The following is an 8,736-nucleotide window of genomic DNA, read 5'->3' on the forward strand; positions in this document are numbered from 1 at the left end:
TATGCTTAGTGACGAGATTTCACGGTGAGCATAGTTTAAGAGAGTTCACACTGTATTAATTATGGTCATGAATATGCTATGTAATGTTTATCAAGATCATTACTTCTTATTTTTACCCATTTCTCCACGCTCTGCTTTTCAGTCTTCTCATATTCTTTTCAAATAAAGTTTACTTACTGTTTTCCAGTAGATTGGCTTCACATTACATATATTAATCAACTTTCAAATTCAGTTCAGTTTTTTCAATATCACAGCTTTGTCGGCCCCCTGCCAGTATCTAGTTCAAGACCTCGTATTATCAATGTCATTAATACTACTATCATCAACCATGTATTGGATGTCTCAGTCATTCAGTTAACAACTTAGTAAGTGTTTATTGAACGTGGGAATCACTTCATGTGTGCTCATTTTAGTTTAGTTTAAAGTTTTCCATCTTATCTTACTGTTATGGTGTTATCTTACCTGATGACACTGATGCAGTCTATCATGGTGTTATCTTACCTGATTACACTGTTGATACAGTCTATCATGGTGTTATCTTACCTGATGACACTGGTGATACAGTATCTCAAAGAAGTCAGACCGTGGCGCTGACAAATGGCAGACATGATATCGTTGGCTGTCAACTTGTCTCTCTCCCCTGTCGGGAAGAGCAGTATGCTGGACGTTACGCTCCAAGGCAAAAGCTTCAGTCGATGGTAAAATTTTCTCCATGGTATAAACTGAAATTGTGTGCAAGCAAAGTAAGGCAAACGAGTCAGCAATGCGACAAACAAAATATAAATTACGGAAAGGTCAGCTTTTGAGTACAGCCGTCTTCATTTGTTAGGTTTGTTATAACCAAATTTAAATTTAAGCAATTAGAAAGCTTTAACATACATTTTTATATATTTATCTCAGGGTTCTTCAATTTACTGTAGGTTTATATTACTCACCACTATGTTGTATCATTAAGCCTAGAGATGTATTACTCAATGTAGCATTACATTACTCACCAGTGTTGTGTTACTAATTTTAGGGGTGTATAACTAACTGTTGGATTATATTGCCCACCTACAGTGTTGTATTACTGACTGTTGAATTATATTAATCACCACAGTGTTGTGTTACTAACTGAGGGTTGTATTACTGACTGTAGGATTATATTACTCAACTCAGTGTTCTATTATTAACTGTGGGGGGTATATTACTGACGATGGCATTATTGCTCACCACAGTGTTGTATTACTAACTGTAGGGTGCATTACTGACTGTATGATTATATTACTCACCTCAGTGAATACAAAACCAAAATTATGTTTTTGTGATATTTTTATAAAGAATTACACCAAGTCTTCCGCACTCTCCTGAATACTTCATTAGTCGTCGAGATGTAAATCTCGTCCTAACCACACACTCTCACCTTGATAAAGCACTCAGGTGATAGCGAAAGAGTTGCTGTAAATCAATATATAACTTTCACAAATGCACAAGTATTGTTTTTATCCTGTGTTTAAATGTCTGTGAGAAGACATTACGATTACTTACTCACCACTGTGTGGTATTACTAACCGTAGAGTGATATTACTCATCAAAGTGCTGCATTACTCACTGTCGGTTTGTATTATTCACTGTAGGGTTGTATTACTCACTCTATGGTTGTATTACTCACTGTAGGGTTATATTACTCACTATGGTTGTATTACTCACTGTAGGGTTATATTACTCACTGTATGGTTGTATTACTCACTGTAGGGTTATATTACTCACTGTATGGTTGTATTACTCACCTCAGGGTTAAGGATGACTGTGTTCCAGTAGCGACAGACACAAGCATCGACGGTCAACAGATGAACTAGAGGCACGTGCGTGAATTACATCTCCAGGACCTCTCTGGGCAGGCTGATGTTCACCACTTCCGAACACATCCTGTAATAATTACATGTCCACCACTTCCGAACACATCCTATAATAGTTACATGTTCACCACTTCCTACAGTAGTTACATGTTCACCACTTCCTACAGTAGTTACATGTTCACCACTTCCTACAGTAGATACATGTTCACCACTTCCTACAGTAGATGTTCACCACTTCCGAACACATCCTACAATAGTTACATGTTCACCACTTCCTACAGTAGTTACATGTTCACCACTTCCTACAGTAGTTACATGTTCACCACTTCCTACAGTAGTTACATGTTCACCACTTCCTACAGTAGATGTTCACCACTTCCGAACACATCCTACAGTAGTTACATGTTCACCACTTCCTACAGTAGTTACATGTTCACCACTTCCGAACACATCCTACAATAGTTACATGTTCACCACTTCCTACAGTAGTTACATGTTCACCACTTCCGAACACATCCTACAGTAGTTACATGTTCACCACTTCCGAACACATCCTACAGTAGTTACATGTTCACCACTTCCTACAGTAGTTACATGTTCACCACTTCCGAACACATCCTACAGTAGTTACATGTTCACCACTTCCGAACACATCCTACAGTAGTTACATGGTCACCACTTCCTACAGTAGTTACATGTTCACCACTTCCTACAGTAGTTACATGTTCACCACTTCCGAACACATCCTACAGTAGTTACATGTTCACCACTTCCGAACACATCCTACAGTAGTTACATGGTCACCACTTCCTACAGTAGTTACATGTTCACCACTTCCGAACACATCCTACAATAGTTACATGTTCACCACTTCCTACAGTAGATGTTCACCACTTCCTACAGTAGTTACATGTTCACCACTTCCTACAGTAGATGTTCACCACTTCCGAACACATCCTACAATAGTTACATGTTCACCACTTCCTACAGTAGTTACATGGTCACCACTTCCGAACACATCCTACAGTAGTTACATGGTCACCACTTCCGAACACATCCTACAGTAGTTACATGTTCACCACTTCCGAACACATCCTACAGTAGTTACATGTTCACCACTTCCTACAGTAGATGTTCACCACTTCCGAACACATCCTACAATAGTTACATGTTCACCACTTCCTACAGTAGTTACATGGTCACCACTTCCGAACACATCCTACAGTAGTTACATGTTCACCACTTCCGAACACATCCTACAGTAGTTACATGTTCACCACTTCCTACAGTAGATGTTCACCACTTCCGAACACATCCTACAATAGTTACATGTTCACCACTTCCTACAGTAGATGTTCACCACTTCCGAACACATCCTACAGTAGTTACATGTTCACCACTTCCGAACACATCCTACAGTAGTTACATGTTCACCACTTCCGAACACATCCTACAGTAGTTACATGGTCACCACTTCCTACAGTAGTTACATGTTCACCACTTCCTACAGTAGATGTTCACCACTTCCGAACACATCCTACAATAGTTACATGTTCACCACTTCCTACAGTAGTTACATGGTCACCACTTCCGAACACATCCTACAGTAGTTACATGTTCACCACTTCCGAACACATCCTACAGTAGTTACATGGTCACCACTTCCGAACACATCCTTCAATAGTTACATGTTCAACATTTACAATTCAGTTCCGAATGAGAATTTCATATTTACTGAATATTTATGTTTATGAAAAATAATTTTGTCGCTTTGAGGAGGTATAGTAAACAATGATCCTGGGATATGCAACATGAGCACAACTACAACCAGGTATTTTGCCTTGGCCCATCTGCTGTGGCAGATATCCCTGACTGTTTCACAATAATCTATGCAGCCATTCCTGGATGCTAAACCATGTTTGAAACTGCATAACATTATATTAGATCTAAGTTGCTGCCTCCGACCGCCAGAGTTCTCTGGGAATGGAGCGTCCTATTATGAACAACTATAACTCAAGGCTCACGGAACCTTAGTGAAGAGAATATCTCGATATCATCCTGGAGGCCCCTAAATATTTTTTATGATCGTGATTTTTTAATATTTTGTAAAGACAACATGATCTGTCTGAAGGAAGTTGTGGAAATATTATGATGATTTTGATATGATGATACGATGATGGTGGTGATGGGACATCAGTCACAGTACACGCTATTATATATGCTCTTAATTCAGAACTTATGCAAATAATGAACAAATCCACAAGGGCTGTGATGAGGGTTCGAACTTACGCACAGAATGATCCCAGACGCTGCCTTAGTCAACAAGGCCATGACATGGTGTATTGAATTGAGGGCGAAGAGGTACAACAGCTTGTTGGGACAGCCCGAGTGCATTGGGGGAATTGTGTAATACCCTGGTTTGTGTCTCGGAGAGGCTGCAGGATCCGTGTAAAGTAAGTGGAATTCTCAGTTGCAATTCTTTTGACCGTGTCGTTGCCTAGTGGGTGTACAGATTCCTGAGCCTATTGGGCTCTATCATATCTACATTTGAAACTGTGTATGGAGTCAGCCTCCACCACATCACTTCCTAGTGCATTCCATTTATTAACTACTCTGAAACTGAAAAAATTCTTTCTAACGTCTCTGTGGCTCATCTGGGTACTAAGTTTCCACCTGTGTCCCCTTGTTCATGTCCCACCCGTAATGAAGAGTTTGTCTTTGTCCACCCTGTCAATTCCCCTGAGAATTTTGTAGGTGGTTATCATGTCTCCCCTTACTCTTCTGTTTTCCAGGGATGTGAGGTTCAGCTCCTTTAGCCTTTCCTCGTAGCTCAATCCTCTCAGTTCCGGGACGAGCCTGGTGGCATACCGTTGAATCTTCTCTAACTTTGTCTTGTGTTCAACTAGGTATGGACTCCAGGCTGGAGCTGCATACTCCAGGATTGGTCTTACATAAGTGGTATACAGGGTTCTGAATGATTTCTTACACAAGTTTCTAAAGGCAGTTCTTATGTTGGCCAGTCTAGCATATGCCGCTGATGATATTCTTTTGATATGGGCTTCTGGGGACAGGTTCGGTGTAATATCAACCCCCAGATCCTTCTCTCTATTTGACTCTTGCAGGATTTTCCCTCCCAGATGATACCTTGTGTTCAGCCTCCTGCTCCCTTTGCCTAATTTCATCACCTTACACTTTCCTGAATTGAACTTTAGCAGCCATTTTCTAGACCATTCCTCCAGTTTATCCAGGTCATCCTGTAGTCTCTGTCTATCTTCATCCGTCTTGATTCTTCTCATAATTTTTGCATCATCAGCAGACATTGAGAGGAATGAGTCTATACCCTCTGGAAGATCGTTCACATATATTAGAAACAGGATGGGTCCAAGTACTGAGCCCTGTGGGACTCCGCTGGTGACATCTCGCCACTCTGATGTCTCCCCCCCTCACCGTTACTCGCTGTTTCCTGTTGCTTAAGTACTCCCTTATGTACTCCCTACCTGTATGTAGGAGTCTATGGAGACAATTCAAGTGAAAGTGATTGAGCTGTTTGGCGTGTTTGCTTAGACAGTCCAGGTCTCGCTGGCGTAGAGAAGTGTGGTGAGTTAATTCTAAACCACCAAATCTTCAGTTTGGTGTTAAGACTGAGGCCCCTCCTCTCCCAGACATTTTCACAGTCTTCCAAAAGCAGTGCTGACCTTTACGATGCTGTAAAAAGAGGTAAGCTATAGTTCTCGGGCCTGCCTCTGACTATTAGACTTCGCTAATATTTTAACAAATGATATCAATAAGTTTTATTACAAACAGTTTGCTAGTGTTTGCTTACATGCTAGTTTTGTTACATACGATTTTTGGTATATGCGAGTTCTGTTACAAATTGGTTAGGTTACAGACTCAGGTGAGTCTGTAACATAGCTGGTTTTGTTGAACAGAACGTAAAGATACTAGTGGTTTCTACAGTTATGATGTGTAATGCTATCGTTAACTTGGTTGGTGTTTAAGTTTTATTTCTGCAGTGTGAGTTAAACTATAAATTATTTTTAAATTATTTATCTTTAAACTAATGAGATTACTCCTGTCGACATGGTAGGTGATTATACAGGCATAATACCTAGGTGGGTTGAATAACGAAAATCGGTGGTATATTCAGGTTATGCGATTACACATAAATTAGAGATGAGTGCTGTGTTTCAGTTAATGTTAGTAGGAGCTTGAGTATAAGGCATACCCCTCGAGAGTAATATTGGGCAATTAACTCAGACATATTAATTTAAGAACAATATTGCAGTAATCTACTTTTTGTTTAATACATTTGATGTGAATATTGCCTGGTTTTTAAAAACCTGTGTACAACAACAACTACAAAAAAAAAAACGGACTGTTTTTAAATTGTCTGACTATAGATTAGAATGAGATCAGATAGGTTAGGTTAAGTTAGGTTTTATTAGAATGGGTTAGGTTAGATTAGGTTGGACTAGAATGAGTTAGTATGCCTGGGATGTTACCTTTAGGGACAATTGTGGGTGTTTTTGGACTATAATCCGATACCCCTTCCTAGTATATGGAACTAAACAACAACAACAGCGATTGTTGAAACATTAGCAAAGTCTAATCGTATGAGGTAGGTCTCGAGAACTATAGTTTACCTACCTGCATCTTAATTAACAAAGAAAATATTTAATATTAGCTGTACCCGGCCACACGTTGCTGTGGCTCAGCAATGCATGCGCGTTGCTGAGCCACAGCAACCCTCCCCCATCCCCCCTACAAATCCCCCCTCCCCATTTTCTCCTCTTCCTAACCATTCCCCACTCCCCCGTCCTACCCACCATCCTCCCATCCCCCGTCCTCCCCACCATTCCCCACACCCCTGTACCCTCGTCCTTCCAACAATCCCCCATTCCCTCGTCCTCCCCACCATTCCCCCCTCTCCCATCCCCTCGTCCTCCCCACCATTCCCCCCTCTCCCATCCCCTCGTCCTCCCCACCATTCCCCCCTCTCCCATCCCCTCGTCCTCCCCACCATTCCCCCCTCGTCCTCCCCCCTCCATCATCCACTGCCCCGTCTCCCCAACCATTACTCCCTTCCCCCGTCCCCTTGTTCTCCCCATCCTCCCTCACATCCCCTCGCCCTCCCAATCATTCCCCACTCCCTCGTCCAACGTGTTCCCAAATGATCTAATGTTCCCATCAGAAAAATGAGAACATCAAATGATCTGATGTTCCCATCACTGAAAAATAAGAACAGTTTAAAAACGAAATGGAAAAAAATAAAAAATATATACTCAAGAAATGAACGGTATGGTAAAAAAGACACAGCTCAATTGCAATGCAATGTCTCACAAAACAATGAAAAAAAAAATAGAAATCTATGAAAATTCAGTTTATCAAAGCCATGAGGGCACTACGAGAGTCAACAACAACCACAAAGGAAGACTGACAACGAGAAAGCACGAGACGAAGAGCATAGAGAATAGCATAAAGTTCCGCTGTAAAGATGCTAGTCTCCGGAGGCAAGCGACACATATAAGTGCGATCAGGAAAAACAACAGAGTAGCCAACACCGTCCGCTGACTTAGACCCATCGGTGAAGACAGAAACGGAGCGGGAGTGAGAAGAAAAGTGCTCGAGGAAAAGGCGTTTTAGAACCGTAGGAGGGGTAAAAGCTTTAGTGATACGGGTCAAGGAAGTACAAAACCGCGGAAGAGGGACCCTCCACGGGGGCAAAGAAGGAACAACACGAGGAGAAACATCAGAAATACGAACGGAGAGAGAATCCTGTAGGCGAGATAACCGGACAGAAAGAGGGAGGTGGTGAAGAGGAACAGGAACCGCAGGAGGGGTAAAAGTTAAAGCACGACAGAGGCGAGAGGAAGGATGTTGCAAGGACCGCGCAAGATAGCGAAGACAGTAGCGATCACGGCGGTCCTGGAGAGACAGGAAGCCAGTGTCAACATACAAGCTAAGGATGGGAGTCGAAGGAAAGGCATTAGAACTGAGGCGCAACCCAGTATGGTGCAAAGCATCAAGACGGCGAAGAGTAGAAGGAGAAGCAGACGAGTAAGCAGGGCAACCATAATCGAGCTTAGACAGGACGAGAGAGGAATGTAAAGCAAGGAGAGTGCGCCTATCTGTCCCCCAAGAAGTATGGGACAAGACCCGAAGGAGGGTAAGGGCCTTAGAGCACTCAACACGGAGGTAAGAGATATGGGGAGACCAAGACAAACGAGTGTCAAGGAATAACCCCAAAAGCTTCGCGGAATCTTTGTATTCAAGGGGATGACCATAAAGTGACAAAGAGGGACGAAGAACAACCTGTTTCCGCGTAAAATTCATGGCACAAGTCTTAGAAGTAGAGAACTTGAAGCCATGATCTGTGGCCCAAGACGACACCGCATCAATTGCAAGTTGAAGCCGGCGTTGAAGGAGAGGCGAATCATCACCCTGACAACAAAGGGCAAGATCATCGACATAGACAGCGGAGAAGACACCAGAAGGAAGAGAGGAAAGAAGACCATTGAGGGCAACCAGAAAAAGAGTAGTGCTCAGAACACTACCCTGGGGCACACCTTCGTATTGCTGAAAAGAGGGAGAGAGAGCGGTACCAAGGCGCACCCGAAAGGAACGACGAGAGAGGAAGCTGCGGAGAAAGAGAGGGAGATGACCACGAAGGCCAAAAGAATGAAGTTGAGATAGGATATGATAACACCAAGTGGTGTCGTAAGCCTTTTCTAGGTCAAAAAGGACGGCAACAACGGAGGTCTTCGCAGCAAAAGCAGTACGAATATAGACCTCCAAGTTCACCAGGACATCTGTCGTGCTGCGGCACTTGCGGAAACCAAATTGAGAAGGGGAGAGGAGGTGATGGTGTTCCAGGAACCACATCAGACGAACGTTAACC

General features: G+C 42.5%; 1 long non-coding RNA gene across 1 annotated transcript in view; it reads right to left on the reverse strand.

The window, feature by feature from the left end:
- Positions 1–1,901, reverse strand: part of LOC138366899 (uncharacterized) — a 324,996-nt gene extending 323,095 nt beyond the window's left edge. The window contains exons 1-2 of the long non-coding RNA XR_011229242.1: positions 1,770–1,901; positions 544–722 (exon numbers count right to left, since the gene is read on the reverse strand). This is a non-coding gene — a long non-coding RNA (uncharacterized lncRNA). The remainder of the gene's footprint in view (positions 1–543; positions 723–1,769) is intronic.
- Between the last annotated feature and the right edge of the window lie 6,835 nt (positions 1,902–8,736).

This window comes from Procambarus clarkii, chromosome 2 (assembly GCF_040958095.1).
Source record: "Procambarus clarkii isolate CNS0578487 chromosome 2, FALCON_Pclarkii_2.0, whole genome shotgun sequence".
NCBI classification, from domain to species: domain Eukaryota; kingdom Metazoa; phylum Arthropoda; class Malacostraca; order Decapoda; family Cambaridae; genus Procambarus; species Procambarus clarkii.